At 36.6% G+C, this 23,092-nt stretch overlaps 1 pseudogene across 1 annotated transcript; it reads left to right on the top strand.

The window, feature by feature from the left end:
* Positions 1–1,375: 1,375 nt before the first annotated feature.
* On the top strand, positions 1,376–22,696 carry Gm2759 (annotated as a pseudogene). The gene is made up of 8 exons (XR_003953077.1): positions 1,376–1,498; positions 7,107–7,173; positions 7,713–7,747; positions 10,865–10,990; positions 11,300–11,363; positions 19,562–19,643; positions 22,093–22,191; positions 22,511–22,696. The product of XR_003953077.1 is annotated as a predicted gene 2759 (transcript).
* The last annotated feature ends 396 nt before the right edge of the window (positions 22,697–23,092 follow it).

Below are 23,092 nucleotides of genomic sequence, written 5' to 3'. Positions count from 1 at the left end.
GAGGACCATATTCATGGCAGAGGATTGAACAGGTCAGGGCCTTAGAAGATTGTGAACCCTTGGAGGACACAATCATGGGGCCTTGGGATAGGATCAGAGAGCTGGCTGCAGGATTGTGGGTCGGGGGAGCATGGGGCTGTGAGTAAGGAGCCTTGGCGCTTGTCCTGTGTGCTGTAAGGAGCCTTAGGGTCCAACTTGGCGCTTGCCCTGTGTGCTGTCCCGGATCCAATTAAAACACACTGAGGATTCCTCCCTCTTCATTGTCTTCTCTACGGTGTGTTCCTTTGGTATAGACTGTATGGACATTGCAGAGAGGGGAGTGGCGTAGGAAGAATGAATGAAAAGAAGAAGAGGAGACATTACAAGAGATTAATAAGTAATCTGGGAAGGATTCTGAACAGGGATCCTCCTGTCTAATCGCCCATGTATTGGGATTAAAGACTTGGACCACCAAGTTCAGCTTTTTCTCTCAGTTTTAGTTCTGTAGGATGGGATCTTCCTTTGTAGCTCAGACTGGTCTGGCTTGGGCTGGCCTTTAACTTACAATCTTCAGATGTTTGAAATCCTCGGCTTCCCCCAATCCCAAATTTCTCCAATATAAGGATTTTCTGTGTGGGTAGTGGTGGTGAGTGTTTGTTGTAGACTGAGCATTGGGTCTTCTTGACATGAATATATAGTTACCATGTTCATCATCTTTCTGGATAGTACTATGAATTTACTTTAAAACTGAGATATACTGAAAATCAGAATTGCTGATGTTTTGTTTAAAAAGAATCTTTGGGAGATAGTACCAAAATTCAGATGCCTCAAAGTTTAAATGCAAACACATTTTGCTCATCATTTTTGGTGAGAAAGGGAGGACTCACGTATTAAAGGCTGGCCTGTTTTTGCCTTTTTTAAACTGAGAAATGACAGATTGTTAACTTGGGTTCTAAAGAAGGATTTAAAATAAGTAAGTTAAAGAAGATTTTAAAACAAAGTTGGGAGGGAGAGGGACATGATAACTGGGATACATGAAGGAAATTTTAAGGGGAAGCATATATATATATATATATATATATATATATATATATATATGTGTGTGTGTGTGTGTGTGTGTGTGTGTGTGTGTGTGTGTGTATACATATACACATACACACACACACATACACATGTACACGTGTGACCATATTGAATATGTATGCAAAACTCTCTGATAAAAACAAATTATTAAAAATATAAGTGTTAAAAAACAAAAGAAACAATCTTTCAATGAGCTAAGATAATTATATAATTATTTGACTTTTTGACATTTTTAACTATTTAAATGATACCTTTGGATTTAGATAACTACATTTTTTTCTTTTTTCCTTTTTATTTTTATTTTTTAACTAAGAAGACAACTGAGCGCTTAAGAGAAAAATGTCTATTAAGAAACTGTGGGTGATACCAAAGGATGGTTACTTATTACTTCTTGACTATGATTCAGATGAAGAAGAAGAGCAGGCTCATTCTGAAGGTATCCAGTCTTCAGTATTGATTGTGTCCTGAAGTTCATTAGACCTTTCCCAACTCACCTGCAATGGAAGAAGTCTTTTCTAAGTTTTCATATACTTCATTTCTAATTTTACCTATATCTATATATTCCTATACCTGAGTTTTAGCAGTGCATATACCTACTCTTGGCACTGTAGACATAATATGTTGAGAAACGATAACTTGCTATGATTTTACCCCAGAAAAAGACATGAACGTTGTTCCTATATGTTAGCAAAACATGAATTTATTTCATAATACCTGCAAATAAATTATTTCATTCCTTTTTTCTATTGTATATTTTCTTTATTTACATTTCAAATATTATCCCCTTTTCTATTTCCCCTCTGCAAATCCCCTCTCCTCTTACCTCTCCCCCTGCCCCCAACACACCCACCCCCAATTCCTGGCCCAGGCATTCCTTAATACTGGGGCATAGGACCTTTACAGTACCAAGGGTCTCTCCTCCCGTTGATGACATACTAGGCCATCCTCTCCTACATATGCAGCTGGAGCCATAAGTCCCACCATCTGTTTTATTTGATTGGTGCTTTAGTCCCAGGGAACTCTGGGGGTACTGGTTAGTTCATATTGTTCATCCTCCTATGGAGCAGCAAACCCCTTATGATCCTTGGGAACTTTCTCTAGCTCCATCATTGGGGACCCTGTGCTCAGTACAATGGATGTCTGTGAGCATTCACTTCTGTATTCGTCAGGCACTGACAGATCCTCTCAGGAGACAGCTATATCAGTCTCCTGTCCCCAAGCTCTCGTTGGCATCTGCCATAGTGTCTGGGTTTGTTGATTATTTATTGGATTGATCCCTGAGTGAGGCAGTCTCTGGATTCATTCAGTCTCAGCTGCAAACTTTGTCTCTATAACTCCTTCCATGGACATTTTGTTTCCCATTCTAAGAAGGAATGGCGTATCCACACTTTGGTCTTCCTTCTTCTTGAGTTTCATGGGTTTTGCAGATTGTATCTTGGTTATTCTGAGCTTCTGGGATAATATCCACTTATCAGTGAATGCATATCCTGTGTGTTCTTTTGTGATTGGGTTATCTCCCTTAGGAAGATATCATCCAGATCCATCCATTTGTCTAAGAATTTCATGAATTCATTGTTTTTAATAGCTGTGTAGTATTTCATTATGTAAATGTACCACATTTTCTGTATCCATTCCACTGAAGAGGGACATCTGGGTTGTTTTCAGCTTCTTGCTATTATAAATAAGGATGCTATGAACATAGTGAAGCATGTCATTATTACAAGTTGGAATATCTTCTGAGAATATGCCCAGGGAGGAGTATTGCTGGATCTTCCAGTAGAACTATGTCCAATTTTCTGAGGAAACACCAGACTGACTTCCAGAGTGGTTTTACCAGCTTGCAATCTCACCAGCAATGGAGGAGTGTTCCTATTTCACCACATTCTCGCCAGCATCTGCTGTCATCTGAGTTTTAGATCTGAGCCATTCTGACTGGTATGAGGTGGAATCTCAGGTTTATTTTGACATGCACTTCCCTGATAATTAAGGATGATGAACATTTTTAGGTGCTTCTCAGCCATTCGGTTTTCCTTAGTTGAGAATTCTTTGTTTATCTCTGTCCCCATTTTTTAATGGGGTTATTTGATTTTCTGGAGTCCAGATTCTTGAGCTCTTTATATATATTGGATATTAGTCCCCATCTGATTTAGGATTGGTAAAGATTTTTTTCCCATCTATTGGTTGCTGTTTTGTCCTATTGACAGTGTCCTTTGACTTATAGAAGCTTTGCAATTTTATAAGGTCACATTTGTCTATTCTTAATCTTACAGCACAAGCCATTGCTGTTCTGTTCAGGAATTTTTCCCCGGTGCCCATGTCTTCGAAGCTCTTCCCCACTTCCTCCTCTATAAGTTTCAGTGTCTCTGGTTTTATGTGGAGTTCCTTGATCTACCTAGACTTGAGCATTGTACAATGAGATGAAAATAGATCAATTTGCATTCTTCTACATGCTAACTGCCAATTGAGCCAGCACCATTTGTTGAAAATGTTGTCTTTTTTTCCACTGGATGGTTTTTGCTCCTTTGTCAATGATCAAGTGACAATAGGTGTGTGGGTTCATTTCTGTGTCTTCAGTTCTATTCCATTTATCTACCTGTCTATCAGTATACCTGTACCATGCAGTTTTTATCACAATTGCTCTATAGTACAGCTTGAGATCAGGCATGGTGATTCCAGGAGAGATTCTTTTATTGTTGAGAATAGTTTTTGTATCCTAGGTTTTGTTCTTATTCCAGATGAATTTGCAAATAGCCCTTTCTAACTCAGTTAAGAATTGTGTTGGAATTTTCGTGGGGATTGCATTAAATCTTTATATTGCTTTCGGCAAGATAGCCATTTTTACTACATTAATCCTGCCAATCAATGAGCATGGGAAATCTTTCCAACTTCTGAGATTTTCTTTGATTTTTCTTCAGAGACTTGACATTTTTATCATACAGATCCTTCTTTCACTTACTCAGTTAGAGTCACACCAACGTATTTTATATTATTTGTGACTATTGTGAAGGGTGTTGTTTCCCTAATTTCTATTTCATCCTGTTTATTCTTTTTGTAGAGAAAGGCCACCGATATGTTTGAGTTAATTTTGTATTCAGCTACTGCACTGAAGCTGTGTATCAGATTTAGGATTTCTCTGGTGTAATTTTTGGGGTCACTTATATATACTATCATATCTTCTGGAAATAGTGAGATTTTGCCTTCTACCTTTCCAATTTGTATTCATTTGTTCTCTTTTTGTTGTCTAATTGCTCTGACTAGGACTTCAAGTACTATGTTGAATAGGTAGGGAGAAAGTGGGCAGCCTTGTTTAGTCCCTGATTTTAGCGGGATTGCCTCCAGTTTCTCACCATTTAGTTTGATGTTGGCTACTGGTTTGCTGTCTACTGCTTTTATTATGTTTAGGTATAGGCTTTGAATTCCTGATCTATCCTGGACTTTTACTATGAATGGGTGCTGTATTTTGTCAAATGTTTTCTCAGCATCTAATGAAATGATCATGTGATTTTTGTCTTTGAGTTTGTTTCTATAGTGGATTAAGTTGATGGATTTCTGTATATTAAACCATCCCTCATCACAGGGATCAAGTGTACTTGATCATGATGGATGATCATTTTTATGTATTCTTGGATTCAGTTTGCAAGGCTTTTATTGAATATTTTTGCATCAATTTTCATAAGGGAAATTGGTCTGAAGTTTCCTTTCTTCATTGGATCTTTGTATGGTTTGAGTATAATTTTAATTCTGGCTTCATAGAACAAATTGAATAATGTTCCTTCTCTTTAGATTTTGCATAATGGTTTGAAGAGTATTGGTATTAGGTCTTCATGAAGATCTGATAGAATTCTTTACTAAACCCATCAGATCCTGGGCTTTTTTGTTTGGGAGACTATTAATGACTGCTTCTATTTCTTTAGGTGTTATGGGAGTATTTCTAGGGTTTATCTGATCCTGAATTATATTTGGTACCTGATATCTGTCTAGAAATGTGTCCATTTCATCCAGATTTTCCAGTTTTGTTGAGTATAGGTTTTTGTAGTAGGATCTGATGATTTTTTGGATATCCTAAGTTTCTGTTGTTATGTCTCCCTTTTCATTTCTGGTTTTGTTAATTAGGATGATGTCTCGGTTTCCTTTAGTGAGTCTGGCTAAGGGTTTACCTATCATGTTGATTTTCTCAAACAACCAGCTCCTGGTTTGGTTGATTCTTTGTATAGTTCCTTTGTTTCCAATTGGTTGATTTCATTCCTGAGTTTGATTGTTTCCTGCCTTCTATTCCTCTTGTGAGAATTTGCTTCCTTTTGTTCTAGAGCTTTTAGTTGTGCTGTCAAGCTGCTCCTGCATCCTCTATCCTGTTTCTTTTTAGAGGCATTCAGAGCTGTGAATTTTAGTCTTATTACTGTTTCCATTGTGTAACATATGTCTGGTTATGTTGTAGCTTCATTTTCATTAAACTCTAAAAAGTCTTTAATTTCCTTCTTTATTCCTTCCTTGACCAAGTTATCATTGAGTAGGTTGTTGTTCACCTTCCACATATATGTGGATTTTCTATTATTTATATTATTATGGAAGATCAGCATTAGTCTGTGGTGATCTGATAGGATGCATGGGATTATTTCAATATTTTTATATCTGTTGAGGCATGTTTTGTGACTGATTATATGGTCAGTTTTGGAGAAGGCCTCATGAGGTACTGAGAAGAAGGGATATCCTTTCGATTTAGGATACAGTGTTCTATAGATATCAACTAAATCCATTTGTTTCATAACTCCTGTTGGTTTCACTGTGTCTGTTTTTAGTTTTTGTTTCCAGGATGTGTCCATTGATGAGAGACGGGTTTGGAAGTCTTCCACTATTATAGTGTGCAGTGCAATGTGTATTTTGAGGTTTACTAAAGTTTCTTTTATGAATGTGGCTGCCCTTGCATTTGGAGCATAGATGTTCAGAATTGGGAGTTCCTCTTGGTAAATTTAATTTTGATGAATATGAAGTGTTCCTCCTTGTCTTTTTTGATAACTTTGGGTTGAAAGTCAATTTTATTTGATATTAGAATGCCTACTCCAGCCTGTTTCTTGTGACCATCTGCTTGGAAAATTGTTTTCTAGACTTTTACTCTGAGGTAATATCTGTCTTTGTCTGTGAGGTTTGTTTCTTATATGAAACAAAATGCTGGGTCATGCTTACACATTAAGTCTTTTAGTCTATGTCTTTTTATTGTGGATTTGAGTCCACTGATATTAAGAGATATTAAGAAAAAGTCGATGTTGGTTCCTGTTATATTTGTTTTTAGAAATGGAATTTTGTTCATGTGGCCATCTTCTTTTAGTTTTGCTGCAAGATTACTTTCTTGCTTTTTCTAGAATGTAATTTCCCTCCTTGTTTTGGTGTTTTCCCTTCATTATCCTTTGAAGGGCATGATTTGTTGGAAGATATTGTGTAATTTTGGTTTTGTCATAGAATACCTTGGTTTCACCATCTATGGTAAAAGAGTTTTACTGTTTATAGTAGCCTTGGCTGGCATTTGTGCTCTCTTAGGGTCTGTATGTCAACTGTCCTGGATCATCTGGCTTTCATAGTCTCTGGGGAGAAGTTAGGTGAAATTCTGATAGGTCTGCCTTTATATGTTACTTGAACTGTTTTCCCTTACTGCTTTTAATATTCTCTTTTTTGTGTGCATTTGGTGTTTTGATTATTATGTGATGGCAGGAATGTCTTTTGTGGTCTAAAGTATTTGGGGATCTGTAGGCTTCTTTTATGTTCATGGGCATCTCTTTCTTTAGGTTAGGGAAGTTTTCTTCTATAATTTTGTTGAAGATATTCACTGGCCCTTTAAGTCTGAAATCTTACTTCTCATCTATACCTATTATCCTTAAGTTTTGTTTTCTCCTTGTATACTCAATAACCTTGATGTAATTATTTCATTTATAAAACTGTTTGAAAAACTCACGTGGGCAGTTTTTCCAGAGAAATGCAAATTGAAAATACTTTATTAACTATTACTTATATAGCATACTTTCAAATGTTTCCATTTTCTATTGTCAATATAGTAAAGAGGCCAGCATTTGGCAAACATGAGAATATGCCGCCTCACGTAGAAGCAGATGAAGATATAAGGTAATATTTTCAATTTTTCCCAGTTCAATAGAGTACTTCAAAAGTAGTGTTTGTGATCCCTTCACTGGAGGAGTAGATTCAGGAAAATCAACAATTCATGGTCAGATGCAGCTATATATTGAGTTCAAGCCCAGCTTGGGGTCCTTAAGTCCTTGTCATCACAAACACATAGCAACTAGGACAATATACCCACCTGCATGGGATCTTCCCAGATATACACACAAACAAAAGGAGAAACATAATAAAAATAAGAGGGGGACCATCTGGGAAGAAGAAGGGTCTCAGCAAGTGTGGGAGAGTTATGAATAAACTACTGTGTGTTGTAAATGTATGAATTGTTAAAAGTAAATAATTCAGGTTCACTTTGGTTGTCTGCCATGTATTTTATATGCAAATGACATTTGTTCCAAACCAAACATTATATATTTATTCTAAATAATTAAAAGAAGTTCCTGTGTAAAGTTTTTTGTGTGCTAGGCAAATGCTCTACCAGTCCACTATATTTCTAGCTTTAAAATTTTATTGTCCTTTCTTCACAGAGATGAACAAGACAGTATGTTGGATAAATCTGGAGGTAGGTGTTTTTGGAGATATTTGCCTGTTGTTTGAAGAGGACATAAGATGGCATCAGATCTCTATAAACCCTACAGCATAAGAGGATAATTTTAGGTTTCACAGTAATTGTAGTTTTCTTTAAAACACATACAGATGACTACTCACCCAACATTCAGAAACAAAGATTAGCTGAAGGTGTACCTCAGTGGTACAGCACCATGTAATAGCTATGAGTTTCATCTTCAGTGGTGAAAAAACAAAACAAAACCCAACCAACACACGAAATTAACAAAACACCCACCAAACAAACAAAACACAGCAATAAGCCTAGCAAATGAAATGTTAGTTTTCCCAGTTTGCCCAATTAACTGTAAAGTGAGCAAGAAATGCAATTGGCTATTATAAGGAAACAAACAAAACCAGCATTAAGCATTTTAGGAACCTAAATTCAGGCATGATTAGAGAAATACACCCCCCCCCCATATAAAAAGACAGTGGCTACAGCAACATAACAAACCTTGCAGAGTGGCTAGAATTATGGCTCACTTGGTAAAGTGCTTTCCTTGAAAATATATGGACTTAAGGTGGGGACCTAGAATCCACTTTAAAAATGCAGGCTGCAGTCCAGTGCTGAGTAGGTAGAGATAGCTAGCTGGCTAGCCAGGCTAGTGACGTTGGTGAGCTGCAGATTCAGAGACACCCTGTCTCTGAAGATTTAAGTTGGATCAGGCAGTGGTGGCGCATGCCTTTAATCCCAGCGTTTGGGAGGCAGAAGCAGGGGATTTCTATGTTTGAGGCAACCCTGGTCTACAGGTTGAGTTCTAGGTCAACCAGGGCTATACGGAGAAACCCTGTCTGGAAAAACAAACAAACAAAAAATGTAAGTTGGAATATGATTGAGAATAAAGCCTTCTTCTGCACACATATACTGAAATGTATACACATCATTTTTGCTGAATCTCTTTTTATGATTTACAGAATCCTTTAAAATTATGTTTTTTTTCTTTTTCTGGAAATAGACAATATTAGGAAAGTGTCATATTTCTATAATCTCCACTGTATATTAAAAATAAACATCTATCGAGAGAAATGATCCAGCATACCTTAAAACACACACAGGACAGGGATGGAAAGATAGCTTTCAAATTAAGACCACTTGTTGCTCGAAAACCAAGGTTTAGTTCCTAGGACCCATATAATGGCTCACAACCATTTGTAATTCTAGATCCAGGGGAATTGGCATCCTATTCTAGTTTCTATGAGCACCAGACATGCATGTTGAACAAATACAAACAGGCAAAAGCACGTTAGTTAAATAAATAAAACAAATCCGAAATACACATAACAGCCCCTTCAACTGAAACAAAGTAGGAGAGTCTTCTTTAGGGTTCATTTTATTTTAAGTTTCAAGTTAGTATTGCAAACTTGGAAAATGGAAAACTTCTGGGTAGTAGTGGCAGCTAAAATACTATCTCTTATTTGCTGCTTGGATGACAGATGACTGATAGAGCCTCTCTCACTTTAGTAAGCATGTGCAAACACGGCCAATCAGCAAGGGGCTTGGCTGAGATTGTTTTCCAGCTGCCCAATCCCTGTTACCCAGTATGCTTTGTGGTGGCCACGAAGCTGAGTTCTTGAGGAAGGGAAGTTTCTTGAGGAAGCATGGTAGGGGGAAGTCTCTGTGGAGGTAGTCAGTGACCTGTTAAAAGATGGTTAATAATGGTTCAGGTGGGGGTCCAGGTGGGGTGAAGGTGGCGGGGCGGAGGTGTTACTTCCAGAGTAAGGAGAGGAGGTGACCCTCCCTGGACTCCGGATAGCACTGCTGCTGGGTTCACAATCGACTTTACCCACTTAGACCTCTGCGGTGAAAAACGGAGAACTTCACTAAGGGCAGGAGTTTGAAAAGCCTAGCATCTAGCAGAAAGCAGGAAGGCCATGGAATTGGAGACCCTGAAAGTCTTCCTTGGGCATGGGGATGTGAAGTGTGAGTAAACTGGAGGTCAGTTAGTGGCAGAAACAGACTAGAACCTTTTCTGTGCTGCTGCTACCCGACAGAAATTCATTAAAAACAAACTGAAGACGAGTCTTCATTTTCTTCTACCTGGTGTTGAAAGGCCAGATTGCCAAAATTTGTATATATAGGATCCAAACGGCCTCAAAATCCCGAGGCTCCTCTCAGCCTCTGAAGTGCTGGAACTTCAGACATACTTCAGGCCAGGCTGTGTTTATTTATGTGTTGTTTTGGTTTAGGGAAGTAAGCTCTAACTCTGTATCTCAGGAGTGTCTGAAACCTCATGTGCAGCTTGAACTGGCCTCGAAACTGAAGTCCTCAGCCTTACAAATGTACTGGGACCTGAGGAAACATACTTGTTTTATTTTTTACTTTTAAAATTTGTGGGGGTTTTTCATAGTTGAAGATTGAACCCAGAGCTTCTTGCTGTAGCAGTGAAATATATGTCCAGCCAGACAGAACTTTATAATTTAGATTTGTATTTCGATGAAAAAGATTGAGGAGCTTGGTTGTGATAATAGCAACTATGATTTTATTTGGAGATTGAGATGCAGACACATTTGCTCTAACTTATCAAAAACCTTGCAGGAATGGGACCAACATGCAGATCCTCCTATGTTTAGATATAAACCCACATGAAGTCACAGTTAAAGCCATCATAGTGTGTGTGTGTGTGTGTGTGTGTGTGTGTGTGTGTGTCTGTGTGTGTGTGTGTGTAAGAGAGAAAGAGAGAGAGAGAGAGAGAGAGAGAGAGAGAGAGAGAGAGAGAGAGAGAGAGTTTTAAACTAAAAAATAACAAACCTCTATTCTTTTATAGTAAGGAAGACCAAGATACTTTATTCAACTTAAATAATTCTTTTTAAAAATGTGTACATATTAAAGTTAAGGTTATTAATGGCTATCTTTGAAGCCAACTATTGTGTTCCATGTTTAAATACTAAAGTCTTTAGTATTAAATCAGAGGGTAATAGAAATATGGTTTTATCTTTAAACTCTTCATGCAATTATGAAGTGCTGTTTTTGTAAAAATCATTCCTTAATGTTATTTTATATTTCAATTTTATTAGTTTAAGTGATTTTTTATTCAAAAGGCTTGAGAAAATTTCTTTTTTTATTTTAAATCAGAAAACGTAAGTTTCTCAGAGGAATGGCAGCGTTTTGCACGTTCTGTAGAGACACCAATGGAAAACTGGAATTTGTTAAGTGGTGAACAGCAAGTTAGGAATGCTTCAGAATTGGACCTTATGGAAGGTACCAGATATTTAATGATGGGCATTGATGTTACACTTCCTTTTTTTCTCAGTTGTTCTTAGGCTTGTAAAGGAGATCAAAAATCTCATATTGTATCTCTTGTCTTTAATCACAACATATAAATAAATAGCTTAAAACATATTTTTAGATGACAATTAGACATTACTTGATTTTGTTTAACTTCTAGGCAAATAATAGATCTGCTTTAAAACCTAATGTTGGCACTATGCCTGAATGATCACAAAGTATTTCATTAAAATTTGCAAAATAACATAATTGTTTTAATATCTTGTTTTATTACGAACCCAGTACAGAATCCAGTAACTCATGATGATGGGAATGCAAATCCTGAAGAAGTAGTTGGAGATACATGGTAATATGTTCAAACTTACTATTTCCTTCTTAGTGTAAGTACTTCCAGAAAAGTTTAATTGATTGTATAGCAAGTAATGTATATTAATAATTGAAATATGATATATACTATAAACAATATTTCTATAAGATTAATCCTTAATTTGAATGGTTTTCTTGGAGGCTGTAATGTTGTGGGTCAAACTCTCATCGTCCTGCTTGTAGGACAAAAGCTGAGCAATCAAACAGTATCCCCAGCATCCTTACTTTGTAAAGCTTTAATTACTTCACAGATCTCCAGTACAAAATATACTGGGAAATTTTGAAGGTACATTTTTGGATATATAATTTGTTTAAAACTATATAGTATTAACATAATTTATATATTAGATAATATTGATTAATATACTATATGACATCTTAATGACTTATTTATATGTAGTATTTTGTGAATATTTTTATTTTAATTTAATTTATTTATTATGTGATAATATCTTTATTTACATTTCAAATAATAGCCCTTTCCTGGTTTCACCCCAGAAACTCCCTATTCCATTACCCCTCCCTGTGATACTATGAGGGTGTTCGCCCACCCACCCACTCCCACTTCCCCACCCTCGCATGTGCATACACTGGGGCATTGAACCTTCACAGGACCAAGGACCTCTCCTCCCACTGATGTCTGACAAGGCCATCTTCTGCTATATATGCACTGGAGCCATGATACCCCCTCTTTTGTTGATGGCTTAGTCCCTGGGTGCTCTGGGAGGTCTGGTTCATTCATATTGTTGTTCTTCCTATAAGGTTGCAAACCCCTTCAAATCCTTCAGTCCTTCCTCTAACTCCTCCACTGGGAACCCTATGATCAGTCTGATGGTTGGCTGTGAGCATCAGCCTCTGTTCTTGCCAAGCTCTGAAAGAGCCTCTCAGGAGAAAGTCATATTAGGCTCCTGTCAGCAAGCACTTGTTGGCATCCACAATCGTGACTGGGTTTGGTGTCTGCATATGGGATGGATACACAGTTTGGGCAGACTCTAGATGGTCATTCCTTCAGTCTCTGCTCTGTACTTTATCTCCATGTTTCCTCCCAGGAGTATTTTGTTCCCCATTCTAAGAAGGACTGAAACACGCACACTTTTGTCTTCCTTCTTCTTGAGCTTCATGTGGTCTGTGGATTACATTTTGGGTATTCTGAGCTTTTAGACTAATATCCACTTATCAGTGAGTGCATACCATGTTTGTTCTATTGGGATTGGGTTACCTCACACAGGATTATATATTTTAGATCCATCCATTTGCCTGTGAATTTCATGAAGTACTTGTATCTGTACCATTACCATACATTTTTATCATTATTTCTCTATAATACAGCTTGAGGTCGGGAATGATTCCCCCTGAAGTTCTTTTATTGTTGAGAATAGTTTTTTGATATACTGGATTTCTATTATTCCAAATGATTTTTCAAATTACTCTTTCTATTTCTATGAAGAATTGAGTTTAAATTTTGATGGAGATTGCATTGAATCTGTTGATTGCTTTTGGCAAGATGGCCATTTTTACTAAATTAATTGTGCCAATCTATGAGCATGGGAGATCTTTCCATCTTTTGAGATTTTCAATTTCTTTCTTCAGGGACTTGAAGTTCTTATCATACAGATCTTTTGCTTGCTTGGTTCGAGTCACACCAAGGTATTATAATTTGTGACTATTGTGAAGGGTGTTGTATCCATAATTTCTTTTTCAGGCTGTTTATCCTTTGAGTAGAGGAAAGCTACTGATTTGCTTGAGTTAATTTTACATCCAACCACTTTGCTGAATTTGTTTATCAGGTTTAGGAGTTCTCTGTTGGAATTTTGGGGGTCACTTACATATACTATCATATCATCTGCAAATAGTGATATTTTGAATTCTTCCTTTCCAATTTTTATCCCTTTGACCTCTTTTTGTTATATAGTTGCTATGGATATAACTTCTAGTACTATAAAATTCTACTATATTATATACTACTGTGAATAGGTAGGAAGAGAGTGGTCTTGTCTTGTCTGATATTAGTGGGATTGCATCAAGTTTCTCTCCATTTAATTTGATGTTGGATACTGGTTTGCTCTATATTGCTTTTACTATGTTTAGGTATGGGCCTTGACTTGATCTTTCCAAGAATTTTATCATGAAGAGTTATTGAATTTTTGCAAATGATTTCTCAGCATCTAATGAGATAATACTGTTTTTTTTTCCTCAAGATTTTTTACATAGTGGATTACGCTGATGGATTCCCATATATTGAACCATCCCTGTATCCCTGGGATGAAGAACACTTGATCATGAAGGATGATCATATTAACATGTTCTTGGATTAGGTTTACCAGAATTTTATTGAGTATTTTTGCATCAATATTCATAAGTGAAACTGGTCTCAAGTTCCCTTTCTTCATTTGGGTCTTTGTATGTTTTGGGTATAAGTGTAATTGTGGCTTCATAGAAAATTGAATAGTGTTCCTTCTCTTTTGATTTTGCATAAAAGTTTGAAGAGTATTGGTATTAGGTCTTCCTTGAAGGTCTGATAGAATTCTGTACTAAACCCATCTGATCCTGGGCTTTTATTTTTTGTGAGGGGGTTGGGAGCCTATTAGTGACTGCTTCTATTTCTTTAGGGGTTATAGGAGTGTTTACAGGGTCTATTTGATCCTGATTTAAATTGGTACCTGATATCTGTCTAGACAGTTGTCCATTTCATCCAAATTTTCCAGTTTTGTTAAGTATAGGCTCTTATAGTAGGATCTGATGATTTTGGGGGGGGGGGTTCCTAAGTTTCTGTTGTTATGTCTCTCTTTTCATTTCTGGTTTTGTTAATTTGGATACTGACTCTGTGCCCTCTCTTTAGTCTGCCTAAGGGTTTATCTATTTTGTTGATTTTCTCAAAGAACCAGCTCCTGGTTTGGTTGATTCTTTGTATAGTTCTTTTTGTTTCCACTTGTTTGATTTCAGCCCTGAGTTTGATTATTTCCTGCCTTCTACTCCTCTTGGGTGAATTTGCTTCCTTTCGTTCTAGAGCTTTTAACTGTGCTGCCAGGCTGCTAGTGTATGTTCTCTCCAGTTTCTTTTTTGGAGGCACTCAGAGGTATTAGTTTTTCTCTTAGGAATGCTTTCATTGTGTCCCATAAGTTTGGATATGTTGTAGCTTCATTTTCATTAAACTCTAAAAGTCTTTAATTTCTTCCATGACCGAGTTATCGTTGATTAGACTGTTGTTCACCTACCACGTGTATATATATGGGTTTTCTATTATTTATATTTTTATTGTTATTATTATTATTATTATTATTTGGGGGGTTAAGACAGGGTTTTTCTGTGTATCCGTGGCTGTCCTGGACCTCACTTTGTAGACCAGGCTGGACTTGAACTCAGAAATCCACCTGCCTCAGTGTCCCGAGTGCTGGGATTAACGGCATGTGCCCCCATGCCTGGCTTATTTCTATTATTATTGAAGATAAGCCTTAGTCCGTGGTGACTTGATAGGATGCATGGGATTATTTAAATATTTTATATCTGTTGAAGCCTGTTTTGTGACCCATTATATGGTCAGTATTGGAGAAGGCATCATGAGGTGTTGAGAAGAAGGCACATTCTTTTGTTTTATGATAAAATGTTCTATGATATCTATAGATATAGATATCTGTTAAAACCATTTGTTTCATAACTTCTGTTAGTTTCACAGTGTCTCTGTTTTGTTACTGTTTCCAGGATCTGTCCGTTGCTGAGAGTGGGGTGTTGAAGTTTCCCACTATTATTATGTAGGGTACAATATATACTTTGAGCTTTAGTAAAGTTTCATTTATGAATTTGGTTGCCCTTGCATTTGGAGCATGGATGTTCAGAATTGTGAGTTCATCTTTGTTGATTCACCCTTTGACAAGTATAGTGACAGTCCTTATCTTTAAAAAACAAAAACAAAAACAAAAACAAAACAATAACAAAAAAAACAATAACAAAAACCTTTTGGTTGTAAGTTGATTTTATTCCATAGTAGAATGGCTATTCCATCTTGTTTCCTGGAAATATTTGCTTGCAAAGTTTTTTCCAGACTTTTCCTCTGAGGTAGTGTCTGTCTTTGTCACTAAGGAGGGTTTCCTGTATGCAGCAAAATCCTGGGTTCTGTTTATGTATCCAGTCTATTACTCTATGTCTTTTATTGGGGAATTGAATCCATTGCTAAGAAGAAATATTAAAGACCAGTGACTGTTGGTTGTTTCCTGTTACTTTTGTTGTTTGAGGTGGAATTATGTTTATATTGCTATCTTCTTTGGGGTTTCTTGAAAGAAGATTTCTTTCTTGATTTTTGTATGGTGTAGTGTTTCCCTCCTTGTGTTGTAGTTCTCCATCTATTTTTTTGAAGGTTTGGATTCGTGGAAAGATATTGTGTGAATTTGATTTTATCATGGAATACTTTGGTTTCTCCATCTACGGTAATTGATAGTTTTGCTGGGTATAGTAGCCTGGGCTGGCATTTGTGTTCTCTCAGGGTCTATATAACATCTGTCCAGAATCTTCTGGCTTTTATAGTCTCTGGTGAGAAGTCTGGTGTATTTCTAACAGGTCTGCCTTTTTATGTTATTTTACTTTTTTCCCTTACTGCTTTTAATATTTTATCTTTAGTGCATTTGTTGTTCTGATTATTATGTGTCGGCAGGAATTTCTTTTCTGGTCCAGTTTATTTGGAGTTCTGTAGGCTTCTTGTATGTTCATGTGCATCTTTCTTTAGGTTTGGGAAGTTTTCTTCTATAATTTTGTTGAAGATATTTGCTGGCCCTTTGACTTGGGAATCTTCTCTCTCTTCTATACCTATTTTCCTTAGGTTTTGTTTTCTTATTGTGTCCTGGATTTCCTGGATGTTTAGGGTTAGGAGATTTTTGCATTTTGCATTTTCGTTCACTGTTGTGTCAATGTTTTCTATGGTATCTTCTGTACCTGAGATTCTCTATTCTATCTCTTGTATTCTGTTGGAGATGCTTGCATGTATGTCTCCTTGGTTTTCTTTCTCCAGGTTCATCTCTCTTTGTGAGTTTTTATTCTGTATTTCCATTTTTAGATCTAGATGGTATTTGTTCAATTCCTTCACCTGTTTGATTGTGTTTTCTTTAACTCTTTAAGGGATTTTTGTGTTTCCTCTTTAAGGGCTTCTAGCTGTTTTCCTGTATTTCTTTAATGGAACTATTTTTGTTCTTAAAGACCTCTATCATCATCATGAGATGTGATTTTGAATCTGAATCTTTCTTTTCCAATATGTTGAGGTATTCAAGACTTGCTCTGGTGGCCAAACTGGGTTATGATGATGCCGACTAGTCTTGGTTGCTATTGCTTATATTCTTGCACTTACCTCATGCCATCTCATTTTCTTTGGTGCTACCTTCCCTTGCTGTCTCTGTCTGGAGCCTGTCCCTCCTGTAATCCTAGTTGTGTCAGAACTCATAGGAGTCCAGCTGTCTCTGAGATCTTGGGATCCTGGGATCCTGATATTTTGGGGGTGTCTGAGCTCCTGGAAGTCATGCTGCCTCTTGGATCTTGAAATCCTGGTGTGACCAATCTCCTGAGATCCTGCTGTGTCAGAGCTCCTGGGGGTTAAACGTTTTCTTGGTGTTGCAAGATTTGGTGGGGTGCCAGAGCCCTAGGTTTTCTCTAGACACAGTTGCATACTGCAAGGAACCTGTGCCTCTGGCCGGGAGGATGATTTTGTTTCCCTGGTTCTTGTGGGGGTCCCAGATACACAGGTTGTTGGGAAAGATGTTGTGCCCTCAGCTGTGCTCTTCTGTCAGAACTCCAGTGTTCCTGGGTGTGTCTGATCTCCTGGGAGTCGAGCTTCCTCTGTGATCCTGTGATCTTGGGCATTTCAGAATACCTGGGAGTCATGCTCCCTATGGGTGTTTTAAGAGTGGGTGCAGAGCCAGTACCCCAGGTCTGATCCAGGTGCAGTTTCAGACCAGAAGGAATCCATGCCACTGGCAAGGCAGGAGTTCCTGTGTCCCTGGATCCTTAGGGACTCAGTTACTCCTGATGTTGGGGCCATTCCTGTGATCCTGGTAGTGTTAGAGCACCTGGGATTTGAGCTTACTAGGGGTATTGTGGGACTAGGTCAGCACCCAAGATCTACTCATGACACGGACTCTTGCAAATATTTTTGATTTAGCATCATGGACTTATTTTTGCCTGTGGTACAGAAGTGAAAATGGTGCTTTTTCAACAGGTGTGACATTAATTAAACTTAATTTTAATTTTTTCGTATATTTGTGTCTGTGGTGCATATATACACATGTGGAGGGCAGAGGAGGATGTTGGGTTTTGCTCTATTTCTTTCCACCTTATTCCCGTAAGACCTGCTCTTTCACTGAACATGTAGCTAGATAAGCAGCCAGCAAGTCCTAGCAATTCTCACTCTGCCTACCACAGTGCTGCTATTGTAGAAGCAACCATCCATGGTTAGTTTTCCAAATGGGTACTAGAATCAAACTTGCGAACGTCCTCCTTTCACAGTAAATCCTATTTATTACTGAGGCATTTTCATAACTGCATTGAAGGGATTTTTAGAGGAAAAAAATGATGTAAACTTTTCTACATTCCATGTATTCAAAGCTAAGTGATATGTATACAAAATTCTGTACATGCAACAGTATTTCGTTGACCCAGTATTAATTTTATATTAAGTCAGTTTCTTTTCTAAAACTCCTCTGTGCTTTTCTTTATATGACACAATGGAAAAATGAATTCTTTAATATAACCCTTATTACTTATTTTTTTAAATTTTATTTTATGGGTATGTTTGTTTTGCTTGATTGTGTGTATGTACACAGCTTGTATGTCTTGTACCTGAGGAGGCCAGATGAAGGCATTGAATTCCCTGGAACTGGAGTTATAGGTTGTGAGCAACCTTGTGGATGCTGGGAATCCATTCTCACATCTCTGGAAGGGAACCAGTGCTCATAACTGATGAATCATCTCACCAAACCCCTCACTGATTTTTATAAAATGAATTATGTAACTGAAAGTGAAAGACAAATTTACTAACCAGTGAGGGAATGAAACTCAGATCCCAAAGAATCTATTTTAAATTATATGTAATTGAATGTTGCATGAGCTTTCTTTGAGGATAATAATTTGTCTTTGATATATAGTCTCACTATGTATGTCAGGCTGGCTGGAATTTTCCTATGTAACCTATGTTGTCCTTTACACTGGAAATCTCCTGCTAAGCTTCCTAGACTAGGATCATAGACCCAAAACGTCTTACATGGCTTAAGAAACAAAGCTCTTAATACCTATTTTTCAGACATATTTGTGTATTAGTGTTTTGCTTACAGGTATATATGTGCACCACATATGTGCCTGTTTCCCATAGATATAAGATGATTATTTCAGACACCTTGGACCTGGAGTCACATAAAGAGAAAACACATGGAAACTTATATCAAAGATTCTTTCAAAAAAAAGCAACCAGAAATTAGAATGACTTTGGCAAACAAACAAATGGGAGAGGTAGAGTTGTTAGGTTTGTAGGGTCACATTTGTATCATTTTAAAAATTATATGTGGCTGAAGTTGAAAAAAAAACATTACTGAGCTTTTAGTAAAAATGTGCGTCTTTGATTTTGTCTAAGCAGTTAACCCTATAACTTCATGCCTTCAAGGAAACTAAATCTAAATCTTAGAAATCTGTGAAAATTTTTATTTTCTACTTTAAGTACCTGTTAATGAGATTTTAAAATTTGGTTTACATTCATTGTGGAAACACAGAAGTCTTGCACAAAATCTTAGAAATGTAATTTGTTGTTTATTATGTTTAACAATATGGAAAAAATCAATTACATATGCAGACAATTTGTATATTTTAATTGACTTATGTTTTGCACTAAGTCTTAACTGAATCAATATAGCAAAATAAATTAGACATTATATTTGATAGAAAATAATGAAAAAATACTTTGAAATACAATTAATTTTCTAAAATAAGATATATATGTATTAAAACTACTTTAATTTTTGAAAAGCTAAAACATAAAAGAAGACTTCTCTGATAATCTTTCAGGGAAAAAAAACTATAATGATTTCCCATTAGATAATATTTTACTGCTGTTTTTCTTTTTATAGTATGAAATGGTCAATTTAATTTTTTTTGAGTGTTCTTTTTCATATTGGTATGAAATGTGACTGCTTTTATTACTGTGCTTTACAGAAAGAAGATCAACAACAAATTGTGTGAGCAGAAGTTTGATATGGATATACAGAAATTCAATGAAGAACAAGAAAAATCAGTGGTTGGTATCATAACTAACTTTATAATTAACCTAGAATAACTAAGTATCAAGTAGGAATGGAGAAACTAGCCTTGTGTTGGGCACATGAAACGAAGTTAAGTTTCATTATCTATCTATCCTTGGTTCTGTTCTAGTCCTACTGAATTGTAAAGCAGAGAAGTATGATCACATACTATATCAATGAAAACCACTAGGTATTTTCTGGTAGACCAGATTATAAATTTTCAAGAGGCAGACTTTTGCTGAAAGATGAAGAGAGGATTACCAGTTTCTACAAAAGTGAGCACACTATGTCAGCCTCAGGTACAGTTGAAAGGAGAGAGAAAGCTTACTTACTGGTGTCATCTGGACTCTGTTGTTAATATTCGAAAGCCAACTCAAACTGGCAAATCAGTTCTTACAATCCTAAACTTAGTACAAATTTTGTAACAACAGTGGATAGAAACAACCTTTCTCAACAGCCCTGGCAGAATATTCCTGTGGAAGAATATCACCAAACTATTTTAGATCATCTCTCCATTACTGTACCAATGACTGTAGTCAGCACATAGTTTCCAAGTAAGATCTGAGATGATGACCATATTAACTATTTTTTATTTGATTGGTTAATAGTTTGAGAAGTATTCAATTTGAAATGAACAGGAGATCCATTCCTGCCTGGGAAGGCATTGAGGAAGCCGCCATTATGAGTCAGTTCTGGAAAGAGATAGGGACTAAAGATAAAAAGTAAATGAATACTCCAATTGAAGGCAATTTTTAAACCTTGAACCCTGGATGAAATTTCAAGGGGGAGTAATCATCCATGTATATGAGGAGTCTAAAGACAGACTCCCAGAGTACTTCAATATTTGTAATTCTGCATGAGGTAGGGGTGGGGGGGTGAGAGTGAACCAGTAAGGGAAGAGAAAAATTGGTACAAATAAAACTACCATGAGTGAAGGAAAACATTTAAGGAAGAAAAGTTCACTAACTTTGTCATATGCTGCTAATGGGCCAAATAAAATAGATTTGCAGGGCTGGAAGATGGTTTATTTGGTAATCTTTCTCACTGTAGGCATGGAGACTCGAGTTTATATTCCCTGAGTAAGCATGCACGCACACACCTCCACCACCACCACTACCACCAACACCACCAACAACAAAACAAACTAGCAAAACTAAAAACAAACCACCACAACAATAAAAGTTGGTGTGGTGGTGAGCATTTTAGAACCACCAAACTCAGATTTAGTTCAGAGATAAGAAGATTCCCAGAGCTTCCTGGCCACCAGTTGTAGCCTAATGGATGAGCTCTAGGTTCATTGAGACCCTGTCTCCCAAACAGTGGGATGCAACCAAAGAAGACACCCAATATTAATCCTTTGTCTCCATATGTATGCACGTGTACATTTTTTAAAGGGAAACTTCACAAAGTGCAGGTCATTGTACTTAATCAGGATGATTTGAGTGGAAATGTGAGGTACAAAACTGATCACAGTGAATAAAGGACAAAATAGGAATCTAGTAGCACAATGAGAAAAGGTGGAAACGGCTTGTCTTAATTTTTTTAAATGCAAATTACCATGGTTGTCTGCCAACATAAAGAATACGAAGAGAAATTTATATTACTTCTTCCATGTGTTACTTGAGATTGGAACCTAGAGACAACAAATCTACCACTAAACTTTGTCCCCAGACATCTTTTTACACTTTATTTCGAGGCAGGGTATCTTTAAGTGATCAAGACTATTCATGATCTTGTGATCATTCTAACTCAAACTTTATAAAAGTTAGTTTTATAGGCATTACACTGACAACCAGCTAAAGTCATGAATTTAAAATAACAGTTACAATTGCTGAAACTCTTGACAATAGTTGAGAAAAGTGAAGATGTTGGACTTAGTAAAGAATAAGTATAAGGCATCCTTAAGAAAGGAAGAGAAAGTAGAAGACATGGCACATACACCTTAGGTGGGGACTAGATACAGAGATGAGGTAGTGAACCACCTCCTGGGATTACTTCTGCTAGTTAGAAAAAGGAGGCCACCATATGGTAAAAGCATTAACACTAGCTAGAGTTAAGCTTACAGGGCTAGGATTTTACCAAGTTCATGTTTACATGGTGCATGCCTATAAACTTAAGTACTTGAGAGGCTAAGGCCAGTCTCTGCAGCATGGCAAACAATTTCTCATAAAAAAAAAGTTTTATTAACCCACAATTGGTAGTATAATTGTATTTCATGTTACTTAAAAATATAAGTATATTTAGTCATAAAAGTTGTTAAAATGTTAAATCACTTGGAAAACTATTCCTTTTACTTTTCATATGGAATTATTTTTGCTCACGTAAATATTTTAGTATTGGAAATACATTAAGTGGTTGGTTGTTAGCCTAGCATTCATGCTGCATGGCAGTAAAAACAAAAATGAACAGAATTGTTACAGTAATGTTTTCCTTTTACATTTGTAGAACAATTATCAAAAAGAACAACAAGCATTAAAACTGTCCGAATGTAGTCAGAGTCCGACCATGGAAGCAATTGAAGACATGCATGAGAAGTCCATGGAGGTATGTTGCACATGGTCCATAAAATGTTCTTAGGAAACGAAATATGTTTTAGGAATCAAAAAGTTTAACTACTTGCTATTTTGAATTATTTCTTGCTGAAGTGACTGATATTATCTGTAAAATCCTAATGACTTTGTAGGACTTATTCAAGACATGAAATGATAAATTGGGAATTTGACCTCAGATGTACCTCATAGTTTATTAACACTATAATTATCCTGCTTAACTAAACATAGCACATCTATACATCATTTGCACAGAATCTTTCATATTTGTATCCTTGGGAGTTTCTTTAGTAAGAAGTGCTTTTCTGTTTTAGGGTTTGATGAACATGGAGACCAACAACTACGATATGCTTTTTGATGTAGATGGTGAAGAGACATTATGAAGCATACTCTGAAGTACTCTTCTCCTTTCCCATCTTCAGACTAATGAAGCATACATATTTCTCACTTGCTGGTACATTTGTAACCTAATAAAAAATTCACTAACATTTTTGTCTCCTATGAAACAGAGTTTGAAAGGCTCTTTAATCCTTGTAATTCTGATGATTCTAAGAATGAAGTTAACCCCCATGATTACAAAGTTAACTAGGAGGTATACCTTTAGAGTCAAAATAGAACTCCTTTATTTTTAAACATCTTTAATCATTTTCTTGTTTAAGTGTAAGAGCCTCTTTATATTAACTTCCAAACAAAATCTAAATGAATAAGTGAGTGGCAAATAGTCCTTTGTACCGAACTTCCACACACTAATGTAGTGAATTATTTAAAATTTATTCCTTAATCTTTTTTTAAAGTCCAGACTTTATCCCCCTCCTTGTCCACCCTCTGATTGTTCCACATCCCATACCTCCTTGCCTCATGCTCCCACACCCCCACTCCTCATCTCTAAGAGGATA

Source organism: Mus musculus, chromosome X (assembly GCF_000001635.26).
Source record: "Mus musculus strain C57BL/6J chromosome X, GRCm38.p6 C57BL/6J".
Lineage (NCBI taxonomy): Eukaryota > Metazoa > Chordata > Mammalia > Rodentia > Muridae > Mus > Mus musculus.
This window is presented reverse-complemented; position numbering and strand designations above follow the sequence as displayed.